This window comes from Mirounga leonina, unplaced genomic scaffold (genome assembly GCF_011800145.1).
Source record: "Mirounga leonina isolate KUSES-001 unplaced genomic scaffold, KU_Mleo_1.0 Mir_165, whole genome shotgun sequence".
Lineage (NCBI taxonomy): Eukaryota > Metazoa > Chordata > Mammalia > Carnivora > Phocidae > Mirounga > Mirounga leonina.
In genome coordinates this window covers 23036270-23055367 of record NW_023270415.1, presented here as the reverse complement: position 1 = coordinate 23055367, position 19098 = coordinate 23036270, and the positions used below count along the sequence as shown (strand labels likewise).

General features: G+C 41.8%; 1 protein-coding gene across 1 annotated transcript in view; it reads right to left on the bottom strand.

Moving 5' to 3' along the window:
• Positions 1-17198, bottom strand: part of KCNB2 (potassium voltage-gated channel subfamily B member 2) — a 403224-nt gene extending 386026 nt beyond the window's left edge. Inside the window, exon 1 of the mRNA XM_035011339.1 lies at positions 16652-17198. The gene's annotated coding sequence lies outside the window, so the exon portion shown is untranslated. The remainder of the gene's footprint in view (positions 1-16651) is intronic.
• Positions 17199-19098: the final 1900 nt, after the last annotated feature.

Below are 19098 nucleotides of genomic sequence, written 5' to 3'. Positions count from 1 at the left end.
AAACTATATGAGGAGGGGAAAGTTTAATCAAAGGAATGACCCAGTGGTAATGGAAATACAAGCAGAGCAGTATTTGGGTTGGGAAAATAGTTTAAGTTGAAAGGTAGAAATCTTTCCCAACATATTCAAATCACAATATATAGGTGGCCACATCTTCAGACTCAAAGAAGACTATAGCCAAAATTTGCCTTAGGACGCTCAGTGTAGCCACAGCCATGGGTACCTTCCCTGACTGTCCATATTCAAAATACTGTCATGTGTTCTAGCTTCTAGCATGAAAAAACAGTTTCTAACAAATCAATGGTATCTTTCATCAATGAAACTAATTTAAAAAATCAGAATGTGTCACAAGTAATCATATGCTTGATTTTTATTCTGTGCATTAAGTAGAAAAGGAAAGAGGCTCACTGAACTATAGACATCCATCTCCACATCCCTTATAATTAATGTTTTCCATCCACCCTTGTCATCAGTGAGGATCATTAAACAGCATTTATTAAGCATCCATCTGTGTGTGGCACTTTATAAATATTCCTCCCCTTGCCCCTGCTCCCTTTCCCAATCTACCATGTGTCTCTGTTTTATAAAATGCTAGGGAACTACAATGATAATAAATAATTAATGGTAAGAACATAAGGCAGATGGATGACATGACCTACTGGCACCTAAGAATTTTAGGATGTTAAAATCACTGCTAATATAATTTAGCCAATTTGATAAGAAAATATCAAAGCATTTGATGAGGAAAATGAGCTAATCATATTCCATCCACATATTCTAAAATAAAAATGTGAAAATTCAGGACCACAGATGGACTGACTGAAAGCCTTGAGTTCATGTGACTTATACCAGATGATACAGTCTTGAAATAAATAATCTGGAAAACAGTGTGAAAAAATCATAAAAATTATGGTTGTGATAAGGGAATGTCGTTTTGAAGCAAAGGTGAAAATATTCATAAATAAAGGACACCTATTGTTTTCACTAAACGGACTAGTATGCTTAAGAATGATGAAATCATGGATTTTTCCCTTTTCCAGTTCTTCTTTAATGTTTTTTCTTCAAGGAAATGTTTCTTCTTCATGGAAAGAGTCAATAATATTGGGTTTAGGTATGGTGATATTTAAAGCACTCTTTTTCACTTTTACAAGCTTCATGTAGTCAGGATTATAGTCCAAGAGCATGTCAAGGTAAAATAAGCTATTGCTATAAGATTCAGATTTAAAATTTGGATTTTATTTCTGCTTAAGATCAAAATGCCCATAAGTAGAAACTGTATTTCCTAGAAGGTAAGGATATTCTTGGAGATGTATCTGAAGGAAAGCCAAAGTTATGATCTCATTTCCTTTGTGAATTTTGTTAATAATTACCATTTTTATCACCTACCACATGTTGGGTGATTATTATATGCAGTTTTTATGCTTATCCCTTAAATTTAATTTTCAGAATGAACATGTTCATTAATTCTCAACCCACCTAGGGATGGGTATTATTATCTTTAATTTACAAATAAGGAAACTGAGGCTCAGGGGGGCCTGGATGGCTCAACTGGTTAAGCGTCTGCCTTCGGCTCAGGTCATGATCCCAGGGTCCTGGGATGGAGCCCCGGCACTCCCTGCTAAGTGGGGAGTCAGCTTCTCCTTCTGTCCCTCTATGTACCGCCCCACCCTCCCGCACTCTGCTCTTTCTCAAATAAATAAATAAAATCTTAAAAAAAAAAAAAAGGTTGGGGCACCTGGGTGGCTCAGTTGTTAAAGCATCTGCCTTCGGCTCAGGTCATGATCCTGGGGTCCTGGAATCGAGCCCCACGTCGGGGTCTCTGCTCAGCAGGAAGCCTGCTTCTCCCTTTCCCACTCCCCCTGCTCATGTTCCTTCTCTCTCTGTCTCTCTCTGCCAAAATAAATAAATAAAATCTTAAAAAAAAAGGGAAACTGAGGCTCAGAAAGGTAAGTTCCTTGTTCACAATGACATAAATAGTGAGTGCTGCTGCCAGGATTCCAATCCAGCATTATTTTAATGCAAAGCCCATGTCCTTAACCTTATAAGATGCTGGAGATTTTCCTTGAATGGCAGGATTCTGGATGCCTCAGAATGATAAATAAATGGAAATATGGAACCAATATTGAGGAATATTTTTAGCATGATATAGAAGACTACAACTCAAATAATTCTTATACCATTATAGCTATCCTTTGGTCTAAGTGGCATGTATAAAATATATTAAATGTTACAATTTTCTCATGTATAGAGATGGTAGGGTTGGCAACTATTTTTGCAGTTCTAAATTTTTAAAACTAAACAAATTTTATTTTATTTTATTTATGAAAAGATTTTATTTATTTATTTGAGAGAGAGAGCATGGGGAGAAGCAGGGTCCCCACTGAGCAGGGAGTCTGACCTGGGGCTTGATCCCAGGACCCCGGGATCATGACCTGAGCCGAAGGCAGACACTTACTCAACTGAGCCACCCAGGCACCCCCTAAATAAATTTTAGTAAGTGACTTTGAAAAGTAATATTATTAGCCTTAGTATTCGAGATTTATACTCAAGATAGAAGCCTTAAAAATATAAAATTCAGGGGCACCTGCTTCTCTCCTCCCAGTTCGTGCTCTCTCTCTCTCTCTCAAATAAATAAATAAAATCTTTAAAAACATATATATATATATATATATTATATCTATAATATATATATATTATATCCCTGGGGCTCCATCCCAGGACCCTGGGATCATGACCTGAGCCGAAGGCAGACGCTTAACCAATTGAGCCATCCAGGCGCCCCTGAGCCTCAGTTTCCTTATCTGTAAATTAAAGATAATATATATTTGGAAGGGCAACATTAGTGGATTTAAGTGATTTTCCCAGGGTCCATTCTGCATCAGGGCTAGAAGCCAACTCTCTTGTTCCTGAGTCTATTTCTCCACTAGACTTTGCTACCTTAGAGCATCAAAATATAAAATTACAATGATGCAAGAGAAAAAGTGAAGTAAGAGCAATCAAACTATTTTATATTCAGTTAAACCTATAAATACTGATGAGTTGAACCTAATTATTAATGAATCCTGACTACAACATAAATCTATAATTTCTCCTATTCCAATAATGGTCAGAATGGAAAAAGATCAAACATTACAAATAATACATACTGATTTAGATACATTATTCCTTTCTCATTCCCTCCCTCCCTTCCTTCCAAAACAATGTGTTAACTGGCTATCACTTTATACTGAATGCAGGGGATACAAAATTGGGTAAGGTAGCCAGCTCTTGATCTCAAAGAACCCATAGGATTACTGCAAAGAATATTATAAGAAGTTTTGGATTTGTGCTTTTAGCATATGTCTTATAGGCTCAGATAATATTATGGACTTAAATATTTCTTTAACTGGTACCTAATTAGTGCTTTCCACCTGATTTAAACATATTAATGTGAAGGAAGGGAAAAGTATAAAATACCAGCAAGTGACACAGATGTCTTAATTCATGGGGCTTTATAGAACATAATGTTCATTTATGTGAGATATAGCCTTGGCCATCATTTGCAATTTTAAAAGCTCTTGGAGGTCTTAAGTGAATTAATGAATTAAATGGATTATTTCATTAAATCATTCGACAAATACTTATTGAGCACCTACAACTATATCAAACACTGTGTTATAAAATGCCTGCAAGAAAATGGCTCCCTAAAAAAAAAAAGACAAAACCCTTACTATAACATTCTACTTTAGCTGCACATAGATGATTACAAGCCATGTTTATTATTTTGTTGGGCCTGAATGAAACCAGAGACAATTTTAAGAAGTAACTTTTTAATAGCTTCTAAGCTTTCTATGTGCACTCTTTCTATTAAGCCTAATGAAAATGCTCTCCTTAGATTTAGAAAAAAAACCTAGGATTCCAAATTTAAAATGACATTTATCTCAAAAGTAAATTAATATTTAATGGTAGTCTAATTAATAATTGTGATTTTATGAACTAAAGACATTTAGCATGGAAGACCCTAGACACATTTGTCCTAAGCTGTACAGACTAGAGAACAGGACTAAACATGAACCATCTCTTCTCAAATGTTACTTCACGGCTATATTTCAGAATTGTACCTTCTAAATACCACTTTCTCATTCTGGTATTATCTTTCTGGAAGATAGTGGTTTTCATCTGTGAAAAGCAGAACAAAGAATTCAAGAGATCCAGTCACATGGGAACTTTCAAAGGATTAAAAGCAACTCTAATGTTATCTAGGTGATAACTGTGAAAAAAAAAAAAAAAACAACAGCACAATACTTCACCATAATAACATGCTCTACATAATAAATATTGAAATTATTGTATCTGACAAATCTCCAAAAATATATCAATTGGCATGTCAAGAGCTATTATCATTAAAGAGGGATTTTTTATTAATAATCTGAACTGATAAAACAGCTCTTATAAATAAGCACAAAAGAAATCAATATGCAAAAGGAAAGGAACTTGTTAAAGAACACAGTGTTGTGTCTGTGTCATTTTAGAGGTTAGAAAAGAAACATGAATAGAGGAAGAAACATGAACAGAAGCAGGAGACAGAGAGAAAAGATGGACAAGAATGAAAGAAAGAGAGAGAAAGGAAGAAAGAAAGAGAAAGGAAGGAAGGAAATCCTGTCTGGGAAAAGTGGGCGTGAGAAAGCATTTAAGGTCACATTAGACACTTACAGAGATAATGTTCTATATTTGTATAACATTTTACATTTTGTAGTTCACATAAAGAAAGAAATGCCTTCAATAAAGAACAATTCCTATGCACAGAAATAAATCATAGTGCATTCAAATCCCTTCACTAGGATGTACCTGGGAGATACTCATCTGAGTCAAAATAGGCATTGGACTCTGCAGATGGCTTGCATGTTTATATATGGTTAGTTGGAGGCTGAGGTTGGTTGTAAGTGGGTATTTCTAGAATTTAAACCATACTGCTTTTGAAACTTAGTGTTTCCTAAAGTAATTCATGCTAATAATAATCCAGGCCTGCACTGTCTCGTATGGTAGCCACTAGCCACATATGGATATTTAAATTTAAAATTTAATTTCTCAGCCTCACGAGTCACATTTCAAGGTTTCAATAGCTCACACGGCTAGTGCCTGCTGAATCGAAGGGCACAGATAGAGAAAGCGCCCATCATCACGACAGTTCTATCGGAAAGCACTGGTCTAAACGACTCTCCTGTGAAGTTACGAAGCTGAGTTCTGTTCTGAAAACAGAGATGAGAGAAAAATTCTATTGGAAGTACCATGTTCTTCCTCATCTCATTCCACCAGTGGCCTTCATTCTTACCAGTGGCAGCCCCTCAACCCCCACTTTCCAACTGTTCCAGCCCAGATTGTAGAACCATTTTAGCCCTTGTCAAGAAGCACGTGAAGAGTGTGTGAGTATACAGTGCAGGGCCATGGCCTGGCAGTTCATCAACATGCTGGTCCTAGTCTAGTCCTACTCTGGTCCACCCTGGGCAGCAGTTCTCGATAGCTGCACTCCTGGTAGCTATTCTGTGACCTAGAACCTGACTTAGGTCCTGGTTCCATCCATTCTTTCACACATTGACCCAACACATTAACAAGGAGCACCAACTATGTGGAGGTGTTATGGATAAAGCAGTGAATAAGGACAGCCTCTGCCTTTAGTGAGCTGACATTCGCACACAGTAAAACGACACAAGAAAATGACCCACAATTTAGAATTGGTAAGTGCTGTAAAGGAGAATAAAAGGTGCTAAGAAAGAGAATAATGGAGAGACCTGCTCTACTCTGGGGACCCAAGAAGACTTCTTTGAGCAAATGACTTTTGACCTGAGATCAGGGGCTTAAGTAAGAGTTAGGTAGGTAAAAGTGGGAAGAGAGAGTACCCCAAACCACCACCTGTGCATGCCTTGTGGCAAGGAATCTCAGGCACCTGGGATAAACTAAAAGAAAGCCAGAAATCATAGCAGACTATGAAGGGTGAGTGGCCTGAAATGAGGCAGGCGGGCAGGGGCCAGAATGACCAGAGCCTCTATAAACAACAGCCTTAGGCTAGCGATGCTTTGGAAAGTGAAGAAGGAATAGGGTAACCCTTGAGTTAAAGATTGAGGTCTTTATCCTAAGAAAAGTGGGAAATCATTTAAGGGGTTAAGGTAGATGAGTGATATGATCAGATTTACCATTTATAAAGAAAGAAAAGCAAAGGGCAAAATGGATTGAGGGGACATGAAAAGAAGCTAGGAGTCCAGTTAATAAGCTTTAGTGGAAGTCCAGAAAGAGGTGTTGGCAGTTTGGTGATGGTGTAGGGAATGGTCCTGTCCATTGTGCCTGAAACCCTGCATTTATGATGTGACCATCACATGATTTCCTGACAATAGACACCATGTCTAAACTAGTCTGGACTCCTGCTAGCCCCATACAATAGACTTCTTTCTACATTCTTAAGTGTCCACAAACCATAGCATTTGAGCCTATGGGGCTGGATCTTCCTAATCCTGCCTGCCCCGTCTGCCCCTACCTGTCTGAGTCTCAAATATTGCCTGTTCCCAGACTCCCCTCCCCATAATTTGACTGGGGCTTCTGCCAGTACTCCAGAGATCTAACTTCCTGCCCACTTGGACTGCCACCAGCCATCCATCTCTGGCTTTTCCAGATGCCACGTGTGCCTACCTGCCTGATTTCCTCTTAGGACCAGCTTACCTGGACCCTGACATGACTGAGCGCCCACTATTAGAAAACAGGAGGAGGGAGTGGAAAAAGAAGCAAAGAACTCAAGTCCTGGAGTCCGCAACAAACAAACCAGGTGACCAGAAACAGAGCATAAAGGTATCTGTGGGTAATAATGGCGGCATAATGTCTCAAGTCCCCCACTTTAGCACACCACAGCCCACATGCGGCTCCTCACTCCACAAGTGTCACCCTCACCCATTCATTTCCAGCAGCCTTGCCTTTGCCCCGCACTTTCGCTTCCAAATAGCAAGAATCCCCAATCGTCTGGACCTAGGACAGACTCACTGCCCTTGCCACTGAAGAGGGATCTGGGGGGTTCTTTGTTTGTTTCTAGATAGACTATAAGCACTGTGAGGATAATGACCAATTTTGTTTAATCTGGTGACCTAGAAGAGTGCTTTACCTATGAAAAGTGCTTAACAAATATTTGCTAAGTGCATGTCTTTAAAAAGCTGGCTACAATTTTGAGACAGTTGGGCTATGAGAAAGCAATAAGTCCTTTTAGAGAAAGAACTACGGCTTTGTTTTGGAAAAAAAATAAAACCATAATGGACTGTGTGGCTATTACAGGCAAGTCCCTTTGTAGACCTGCACACTGAGTCCACTGCACCTTGAGAAAGGATAGAGGGGAAATCCTAGATGAAGAGATGTGAGGAAGAGCCGAGGGGAAGAGAAAGGCCTAGCAAACGGCTTGTATCTGGGCTGGTGAGCAAACCCCCACGGTAAGGAATGGTAAAGACAGTTCTAGAAGCATCGACATCTAACATTCAATTAGAACTAGTTTCTTGTCTTTGGTAGAATTACCATCCTTTATCCCAAAACACTCAGCCAGAGTCCATTATGTACAAGAGCCTTACACCAGTGATGCTTTAGGGAACTAAGGAAGACTATGCTAGTCCCAGAAGTCTGGATGGAGAGCCAATTAGAAGACAGGAGTGAGGTGGGGCCATGCCATGCACAGAATAGATTAACTGGAGAGTGAATGTAATTCAAGCCCTTTCCTCCCTAATTTACTCTGGAGGAAGATGACTACAGCAGGAATGGGCTAATTGTCTAAATTTATGCTTCACTTTTGTAAGAGAGAACTGTCTCTGGGAAGCTCTTATTGACCCAGGGATTGCATTTCCCAGCCCCCCTGCATTCTAGGGGGGCCATCCGACTAGTTTTCATCAGCAGATTATAAGCAGGAGTGTTGCTGTCATCATTTCTGAGCCAAGATGTTTAAGAAGTAGATATGCATTTTCAATTCTCCCTTTCTCCCCACATAAACACCTCTCCTCATTTGATATGTGGGTGAGAAACTTTTATATTATGTCAAGCCACTAACATTTCAGTTTGTTATAGCAGCTGGCATCATCCTAACTCATTCTGAAGCTAATACCTTGAAGTGGGTGCTGCCTCTATAAAAATCTAAATACGTAGCGTGGGCATCAGTCAGGAGACAGCGAGAGGAGACTGGAGGCCTGGAATCCTCCTCGGCCCTGGCAAAACTGCACTAACTCCAGAGGAAATGGCCGGAAAGAGCCAGAATGCTTGTGTGTGATGGTTGTTTCTCACCGCCTACAGCAAGGTGTTATAAGATAATGGATGAGCTCAGGAAATGATTGGCTGGTTTGAGAACAGAGATAAGGGCAAATAGCCAAACTCTTAGAAATCCAAGACTATGAAGCTGCAACAGTACATTGCTTCAGGGACTCTAAGAGTGAGGAATAACACCGAAAATGGATTCGAATAACAGATACCTATTTTTGACAAAATGACTCAGCCTTGCAACAAAGATCTGATTAATAAGTCACCCAACCACCCATGGCTATTCTTTCAGATGACCTCAAAGTAACCACTTGAGACATGGTGTTGAGACATGAGCAAAGAAATGAAGCAGGTTCAAGAATTATGAATAGGAAAGAATTTTCAATGTAGTTAGTAGTGTAACTGACACAAAGCAAATACATTAAAAACCTATGAAGATTTTAAGGGAATTGTATTGTCAAAGAAATTAGGAGCCTGGCCTAAGGAAAAAAACAAACAAACAGTGACTATAAAACATCCTCTAAGGCACCCAAACTTGGACCAGCAAGAAGGGTGCTGAGAAGGTAATATAATTCCCAAGAAGGACATACTTCCCAATATCCATTTTGGATGTGTGTGTAATCGGTAGGGAAGAACCTTTCAGAGGGTGGCCAGGGCTACAGATAACAATGAACAAAGTTATTCCAAGATAGAAAACACAGAGTCTAAAAAATAAAGAACTTCCCCTACTGCCAGGGCAGGAGGTCTTTGGCAATGTCTAGCAGGATTTCTTCCATGTCATGGGCCAATGACTGCATCTCCCATTCTTCCCTTTTCCAAATGGGAATTTTTGAATACAATTATTCTACACCTGATCCATCATTATGTCACGGGAGGGCAATAACCTGTCTTTCAGTATAAAGGTTTCTGGACAATGAGGAGCCATATCCAGATTTAATGGGGAGGACTTAGCATCACCCTTACAGCCTGGACTTTGAGATGGACGCAATGACCAGGGGGGATTCAGGTAGTCTCCTGTGGCTGAGGTTTTGCTACATGTGGCCAGAGAAGCAGAATGTGATAGAAATAGCTGTTCAGCAAAATTTTGCTTTTCCTTCCATGATACAGAAATGTTGCTGGGGAGTGGCTAACCAGATATTAGATATTCCAGCCCTCTTTGTATATAGATGGAGTGATGTGATTCTCTCACCAAAAGAATGTGAATGGAGGCAAGGTGTGTCACTTCTTGGGTGTTCATTCTCGTCCATAACTCCCAGCTAGATGCAGAGAACTCCAAATCCCTAGAACTTTGCAAGAATATGGGTCCCCAAATCATTGCACAAAACACACACACACTGGACTCTTATGTGAGCAAAAAATAAACTTCTACTCTATTAATCACTGAAATACGGAATTTTAGTATAGAAGCTCATGTTACCACAACTAAGACAATGACCCTTGAAGAAGAAAGAGTGGGGTTCCAAGCCTGTTATTCCAACCCAGGTTGGGAGCTGAAAGACTTAGGGACACTTGGGTTACAAATGTTTGCCATGGGGAATTCAGACCCTCCTCTTCTTCACCATTTCTATTAAGATAAGTCCTGGACCTTATCCTACGTGTATGCCTCAACAGTCTCCCAACTAGTCTCTTGGGGTTCAATCTTTTCTCCTCTTAGCATCGATCTTCCTCATGCTAGCTCAGAGACTGTCCCCCACAAAAAGTGGACCATGTCACTCTACTTAAAATTGCAGTTAACCCCCACTGCCTGTCCCATAGGATAAGATCCAAGTGATAGAACACAACACCTTTCCCATTTAATCTCCAACCTTCTTCAACCTCATCTCCCCTCATTTCCCTGCAACTGACAATGTTGAGCCCCAATTACCAGCCAAGCCCTCTTTATGCCACTGCTTTGCAAATGCTGTTCCCTCTGCCTAGAATGTTCTCCATCTGCCTCCTTTTTAGCCTGGAAAATGCTTACTCATCTCTTAAAAATTACCTTAGTTGTCATTTCACCTGTGAAGTCTTGTCTGACACTCCCACATAGGAAATGGAATCCTGACATTTATGATCAGATCAGCCAGCCTCATATATTGCCTTTAAATTTATCTTCTTACTAAAAACTTAGAGAGTCCTGCTTTTTCAAAACAGCCCAGTGATGCATTAGAATGAGATTGGCTCCCTTCGGTGGGAGACTGTATCTGTAATCAGTGCTGTTGAATGAGATTAACTCAGTCTTTTGGGTGAGTTTTCTACAACTGTGAAATATTTGGAGGGCAAGGCCCAGGAATACCAGAAACCCCATAACATGTACAGAAATCCTGCACCCCCTAAGTTTTACACTACTGATCAGACACACACGTACACGAAAAACTTGCTTGTGAGTATCTGTGATGAGATCTTAACCCTGTGATACAAAAAGTATTTTCTGCATGGGCATTTTCTAGGAAAGTACCATATTTGGAACTTCACCAAGATTTGCTCATCATTTTGGAGAGTCATGTCACCAGCTAGAATGATGCTCACGTGAACTCATTCACTAATACAGTACACCCACATGTTTGCAATCGTAACTGTCACATGCCATGCATGTATTTACTTCATTCTTATTTCAAAAACGCCAAATATACAAAAGTGTCACCAATATTCAGTTGAATGTTTTCTCTTAAATCCAAGTTTATGCATTTTAGTAGCAAGCATGTGACTACTTTAGTACCTCTCAGGATAGCTATGCCTGAGCATATGCAAACTCATATACCTACAGGTTTATCGTAAGCAGCTTGCCTTTGATTTCTGGCTTCTCTTACAGAGAAAGAACTTACTGATTTTTCTAAATATTACGTTTGAAGGTAGGTTATATTATCTACAAATACCATTTCAGGAAAGTAAAAGGGACATTACAAAACCCTGCTTACTAAAAGGGGACACTGGGTCTAATTGAGGAGTGAATCACGACTACATCCATCTAGGAACTCAGAACAATCACATTTTTTTACTCTCGGGATGCTTCTGTCAGGCAACTACTCCATTGAATTGCCATTCTGCTCTGCCAACAGCATTTATGACATTTTGTTATGATTTACTTGTCTGCATGTGCAGGCTGTGAGTGCATGCTGTCTGATTCATATTTATGTCCCCAGCACCTAGCCTAGGGCTTGGCACCAAGAAAGGAGCTCAGCAGATATCCTGAGGATGAAACACCAAATGAGAATCCTAAGGAGGTCGGCAGTCCCTGGCTCTTCTGATAGATCTCTGAATCAATTATTCACTATTTTGCCTATACCAAAATTATTAAGCTTTCTTTATTCTGCCTAACGTGAAAGTGAGTTAGGTACGAACTCAATTTTCTCTCTTCCTTGTAGGCCCAGGCAGTACCATGTTCACCTTTGTATCCCCGAAGAGCCCTGCGCAGAGGAAGCAGTCAATAAATATTATTTAAAGCAAATTATTCCCCAGGAATATTGTTATACATATGGTTATGTTTTTAGTACTAGTATTACTATACTTTGGGTATACTACTGATTTTAAAAAAGGGCATTTGTGGATTGGGCTAGAGACCTAAACATCAAAAGAGTACTGCTTCTCTAAATGCAATACAGGTTCCAAAAAAAACCCAAACCTTTAAAATCAACTTATAAGCTATAAGCCAATTCTAGGTTGAGAGTTGTCTACACAATATGCGACTGAGCTTATGAGACCTAAGATCTGTGGGAAAAATTAAAATGTTCATCATGAGGATGAAGAGTATCTAAATATTTAATTATATGGCATCCTTCAGGGAATATTTGGCCATTTTATCCTCCAAATTTAATCCAGGTGGTATTTTTCACATAACCAGAAGCCATGGCTATTTAGAAAGAACTTTACCTCAAATATTACAGAAGCTTTCCTTGATGAAAATCTCAGTAATTTATAACTTGATTTATGCTTTCACAATTATATTATAGTTGTCATTTAATAAAATAAATGCATTCCAGACAATATACTAGAAAGTAAAACTGTTAAGTGACTGTATTCCAATTTCCATAATATATGGGAGGTACATTTTACAGAGGAAAATATGGGGACACAGGTAAAAGAAAATTATATATTGGAAAACTAATATTTTTTTTAACATATGAACATATAATTCTAAAAATAATAAATTAAAATTATTTATAATACTTTATTCAAAACAATTCACAAAAGTTTTTAAAAACTGGAAATGAAAATAAAATAATCTATCATTTGAAATTGGCTAGTCAGTCATCTCTCAGCCAGCTTTATTCTCTGTGGTCACTCTAAAAGCAGTACTTTCTAATGTTTTAGCATTCTGATAACAGTCTACCCAACTTTTAAAGATCAGCCTCCAGGTAACCTAGCTTCTTATTTCAAATTTATGTTGAAAATTTTGGGGTTTTCACCTACTGAAAGCCCCTTTTTGACCTTTTCCAAGCATCCCTGTAATCAGAACTATGGTCGTATACTTTAATGGGAAGATAGAGCTTCAAATAAATCTAGAAGCTGCAAACATGTTTTTTTTATTCTGTCTGGGATCACCCTTAATACTTCTTAATATCATAGTGGTTAAGTAGAGCCAGAATGCCCGAGTTCAAGTTTGTATCATTTACTTCCTATGTCACTTTATACAAAAAGTCTCTGTACCTGAATTTTCATTTCTGTGTAATGAAGAGGATTAGTGATAGCTGCCTCATAGGGTGGTTGTGAGACTATTTAATATTTGTAAAACACTGAAAACATTTCCTGGCCAAAGTGCTTGTTATAATAATAATAGTAAAAAGAAATTTATTTTGTTTATATAAATAAAATAATCACAATATAATTATTAAAATTATTAAACTATAAATATTTATAATAATGTTTTAATTTAATCTCAATTTAAAGAGTAATCACTTTAATAAAAGTTGTTATTGTTTTTTAATAATTCCCCAAAGCATAGACTGTGACAAATTTTCATGATCCTCTTCATGATTTGCCTTAATTAATTTATTAAGTATGAAACTGTTAAAAGCATGTCTATATGCCAGAGATCTCTGATTTTTTTTTTTTTTAAAGATTTTATTTATTTATTTGAGAGAGAGGGAATGAGAGACAGAGAGCATGAGAGGGAGGAGGATCAGAGGGAGAAGCAGGCTCCTCGCCGAGCAGGGAGCCCGATGCGGGACTCGATCCCGGGACTCCAGGATCATGACCTGAGCCGAAGGCAGTCGCCTAACCAACTGAGCCACCCAGGCGCCCGAGATCTCTGATTTTGAACTACATATGTGATTCTTCGATTAGTTATATATTCAAGTTTTATTCTCTACACTTTAAAAAATCCTTGAGGGGCAAGGACTATGTCTTTTATCTATCTGTTTTATACTGGTTACATTCCAATCAAGCACTCTTCTCTTTATATACACTTAACGAGTAATAAATGAATTAATGAATGAGTGAGTAGATACATGACATTAAAGGTACAGGCAGGTACAATTCAATCTACAGGAACAGCTACTTTTCCCTTAAAGATAATATGAAAGAAAAATAAAAAGATAATATGGTAGGGTTTGGCTTACACAGGCCAAGGAGTCTCTGGTCACACACACTAGACCTTTTGCTCGACAGCCTGGGCTTATAGTAAAGAACTGGTGGGAATTTATATTTAAGAAGCACAAAGAGGAAACAACCACTGAACAAGAAGGGACTATAGATCTAGACTATGAAGATACTTGTAGTATATAACTAAAAAATTTAAGACTGTTCTGCTCTATAAAGTTTATCTTATCACTTTGGGAGTAACAAGGTCGTAAGCTCTTACCTTAAAAAATACTCGGAAAAAATACTGAACTTAAAAAATATCACTTATAATACATGCTTACTCTTCTCTGAAACCTTTGTGAAAATAATAGGCATTGTGACTTTATGCAGAATCCACTTGATGAATATAAGCAAATCTCAAATAATTTTACATTCTGAAGTAAACCTTAACCTTACGCAGTTACCTTAAAAATGTACATGAGAAGATGGCTTATCAACTTTAAGGAATTTAGTCTCTAAGGGATAGCACATTTCAGATAACAAATTACTTCTTTATAATTCCTCAAGGAAAAAATGCATGAGGTTAGAATGAATAGATTTTGTAGCTCTCCTAGATTTTACCAGTAATTTGGTCTACTTTCATAGTATGTACACACATATCCCAATCTCCCTAGAATACCATTTCAAAATGACAAATATAAATTCAAGAAAAAATATTTTTTCCATGCTTAATGAAGATTTTCCACAGATATACAGGCAGGTATGCAAAAAGAACCTGGGCAGAGATTATTTTGAGTTACCAGGAAATGTGACCGAAAGCCTGTCCTGCCACTGCATTTTTTCTCGCTGTCTTGCTTTTGCTACTGGAAATGAGTAGCGTGAGGTCATGCTCACAGTGAGTTGCTCGATGGTGTCAACGAGGAAACTTTAAAAGCCAAACAGCTAGGATTAGATAAGGTAATAATTTTCACTACTCCCATCTGAATATTCAGTAAACATGCATGCCTAGAAAGTTCAACCGTGGGATTTGGAGAAAAGTGAAATTGGAAATAGTTTAAAATGACACATGGATTGATGCTACTTAGAAAAACATCAGAGAAAAAGAAAAAACAGACACTAGGATTCTCAAGGTGGCAGGCAATGGAGTTATTTTTTGGAGTTGGTGTGTGTGTTTGTGTATGAGGGAGATTTGGAAGCACTACCCTGGAGAAGGAATGGTGAAGGTTAAAAGGAGGAAGAAAGCAAAGAGAACTGCCAACTGATTCACTCCTTTCTCCAAGAGTCTGTGCAGTGCCAGAAAAGGAAAAAGAGTGCATTAGACGGAATGCTATTCATGGTAAACAACTGGTCTGAACCTGACAGCAAGAGGGAGGGGATTATAGTATTCACTCTGTGGAGGCATATTCATTCTTTTAGGTGCAGAGGATACTTTTTATTCGGTGGAGAAAAAAAGTTATTTATACACAGTACCCTCAATATTCTCAGAAACTCTACGCAGCCACACAAGGAAGCAAGCACATTATTTATGCCCCACATTAAAAACACCACCCCTAGCAGCAATTAAATGCACATATGCATACATAATGGGCCAGATTACTCAACTGTTTAAGTTTTGGTTAATTTAAGAATCAAAAATCTTTAGTTTAGATGTCTATTGATCTAATTCATGTCTTACAAGTAAGCTTTGGACAACTTTATATTTATTCACATACACACAACACTCTCTCTCTGAAGAGTGAAATAAAGTAAAACTTCAATACATATATACATACATTTTTTTTAATGTTACCCTCTTTTTTGGAAATCTTTCCTGGAAGTTATGCAGTATTGACAAGGTGGCCTTCAGATTTTTGACCAGAATTTACCTTTCTCTTGTCTTCTGAAATGTAATATCTCAATTGATGTTTATTGATAATCATACCAAGAGACCACTGTCCCACACAATGCCACACATTTAGAAACAATAACAAATTCCTACTTCTCTTTTGCGCTGAGAGTAAAAAATCAAATCCCAACAAAATCCAGCAACCAGTGCAAAAACAGAACTGTGAAATGCTATTTAAAATATTGACATTATTGCATAACTTGATTAGAAGGACTGTTGAACCTGCATGAAATAAACCCAGTGTACATCTGTGCATCCTAAATTTTCCAGTGTAATCTTGCATCTATGATTCTATCACTTGTGCAGTCATAAATGATGTATAAATGCCATGTTTGTGCACACTGCACACTGACAATTTTTATGAATGAATACACAAAAATGCTTAGAATTCCAGAAAATGGATGGCAGCATACCGTTTTGAAAACGGTCATTTAGCATTGGAAGCAAACGATGAGTGAAATGGTCGGTGTCTTCTGGTGCCACTGAGGGCAACTGTGTTCTCAAGTCCTCTAGCAGAGTGTGTTGGAAACAGCCATGAAGCTCTTTCCTTAGAGACTCGTTCTCCCTCTCAGGAACCTTGCTACAGAACGGAGAACGCGCACCGCGTGAAGGATAAGATGCATGCACGTCTCTGTGCTGAGCACTGTTCATACATCAGAGACATCACACTCCCTAAATCCGGTCCCACAAGTGTGTGCATGTGAGTGTGGCATTTACCAACAAATGAACAGAAGGCAACAAGAGCTCGTCTCCTAGAAATAACATTCCCCATCCCTCCCCAGGCAGGCTGCTCAGAACCTTTTCAGGGGCTGACGCTGGAGTGCCTTCCCCACGGGGACGGAGCCTTGCAGTAACAGCCCTCTCAGGGCTAAGTCAGCTTCAGCTTTGTGTGTGTAAGTCCACTCGGCGCCATATGGCAGTTTCCAATTCCTTTAGCAACTCAAGTCTGGCTAGGCTGCCCGCGATGATTCATTCTTAAAGGAAGACCCCTTCGGGGAGCAGCAATGCCCCTTCACTTACCTAGCTCCCACAGACCCCGCTCAGCAGGCGGCACGGGCTCGGGCGCCACCGAGGGTTGTGGGATTCCCCGCTCCCTCCGGGGCTCCTCTCCCTGCGACGGTCCCCTTCGCCAGTGATCTGTCGCTGGAAATCCCCCTCCCCTCCGCGGAGAGGAGGGTCTCCCCGGCTGGCTGGAGCTCCTGGCGTTTTCCCCCCCTCTCCTCACATCCCTGACTGTTCACGGTCTCTAGCAGGAAAGCTCAAAGGAGAGGCGGCGGGAGGAAGCTAAGGTATCCTTAAAACGAACAACAATCTTCATCGATCTTCGCCCCCTTCCCCACGCGGGCCCCCATCCCCCTGCCGCCGCCGCCGCCGCCGCCGCCCAGACAGGAGAGGGCTGGGGTAGAAAAGGAAAAATCGAGCGGGGCTAAGCTCGCCCCGCGGAAGGAGCCGGGAAGGCGAGCGGCGCGGGCCGGAGAGTTGCCGCTCGCTCGGGCTGCCGGCGGAGAGGTGGCGGCGGTCAGCGGGGGCGGAGGGTGGTGGGTGCTTGGTGGGTGTGTGTCTGTGGCGGAGCCGGGGAGAGGCTGGGCGCGGGAGGCGAGGCAGGGCGCTCGGGGGCGCCGGGCCGGCGCGCACACCCGCCCGCGGCCACCCCGCCTCGCGCTCCGCCTCCTCCCGCGCTCCGCGCACCCGCGGGCTGGAGGGGCCGCCGCCGCCGCCGCCGCCTCCTCCTCCTCCTCCTCCTCCTCCTCCTCTTCCTCCTCCTCCTCCTCTTCCTCCTCCCGGGCGCTCGCGGCTCTCGAGGTGGGCGGCAGGCCCGCGTGGCGGGGCTGGGCGGCCGGCTGGGCACCTCCGGGGACGGCCCAGCTCGGCCTCGCGGGGCGGGAGCTGTGCGCCCGGCCTGGGACAGCGCCCCGAGCCCAGGGCGCGGCCGGGGCGCGGGCGAGCGGGCGGGCGCCGCCCACACCTCGGCGGGCGCCTCCCTCTCCTCGGGCGCGCCCGCAGCTCCCTGGGGCCCCGGGCCCGGCTCCACACCCACCTGCTTCCCTCTGTGGCTCCCGCTCTGCGGAACAGGAGGGTCCGCATTCGGCGGGCGCCGCGCAGCCGGAGGTGGGGAAAGCCTGGGGTGCCCCGCCGACGAGCGCTGTGGTGGCTTCGCGGGATTCCCTGGGCCCTTGTGCTTCCAGCTGCTGGGCTCTCCCCACGCCCGCCCTGACGCGACCTTGACGCGGGGCCCGCTACTCGACCCCGGGGACCTGGGGTGAGGAGAGATCGCTCCTGAGTAATAGGGCCCGGAGTATTTTCCCGGAGGAGTGCAGGGCTAACCGGGAGCGCAGATGGGATCTGACTTTCCTCCCAGCACCTCCAGCTCCGTTCAGGGGCCGTAGCCAGCCCCCGTAATCCCTCTTGCCTGGGTTTGAGGGAGAAGCCGGGTGGGTTGGTGGCAGCCTTTAGTCTTGCTTCCCACGGGGGCGCTATTCGTACTCTGGCTTGCTTTCTTTTGCCCGCTCTCCCTGCGATCTGGAGAATTTGTGCCAAGTTCCTCCTCGGCGAGGCCGCCTGGTGGACACCCAGACCTTTCCTTACCTTCAGGGCGCGGTAAAGACAGGATGAACTTGAATAATAACATCACTGGGCTCTCCGGTTCCCTGACCCGTGTGCTCTTAACGGGCACAGTTAGAGGGGGTTTTAGGAAAACAAAGTAGCTTAAAACACCCTATAAAAAAGGCCATGATAGTATATTTAAAGCTGGGACTCCCTTCTGAGTTTCTTTAGGCCAAGAAAGATGGCTCTTGAAGAGAGTCGAAGTGCACTCAGTTTTAAATAGAACTCATTTAGTCCTTGCTTCTGTTTTAGTGGCCCTGCGGTGTACTGGGAAGCACTATCATCTAGGGATCTCTACACCTTGATTTCCCGCCCCTCCATAGGCCTTACTTTGTGGAGGGTGTTTGTTTTTTTCGAGGTCCCGGATGTTGGGCAGGATGTTTGGTGTAGAAGTTGGCCCTTCACACGCCATCACCCTCCGCCCAGGACCTGTCCTGGTCCTTTGCTCTTCTTGAGGCTTCTCAAGTATGACTACTAAGAAGAGAAAGAGGACTTCCAGATTCCTACACCTTTAACACCAACCCTGACCTGTTTCCGAGCTTCAGCTGCACATTTCCAGGGACCTGCAGGATATCCGCTCCTGCGCCTACGGTCTTTCCACCTTCCAATACCTTTCTCGTGCTTTCTGCAGATTGGTCTTCTCCAAGCACAATCCTGACCATCTCATTTCCCTGATCACAAAGGTTCCCTAGTTCCCCATTCCCTACCAGTGTCTGTATACCTGTGCCCTTGCATGTGGAAATCTCTCTTTCTAGGACGCCCCTCTCCCCTTCTCAAATCCAAAATCATTCCAGCATTTCAGATCCCACTTCAAGCTCTGTCTCCTCCAACTCTTCCCCTTTGATTTATAGCACATGGTTGGA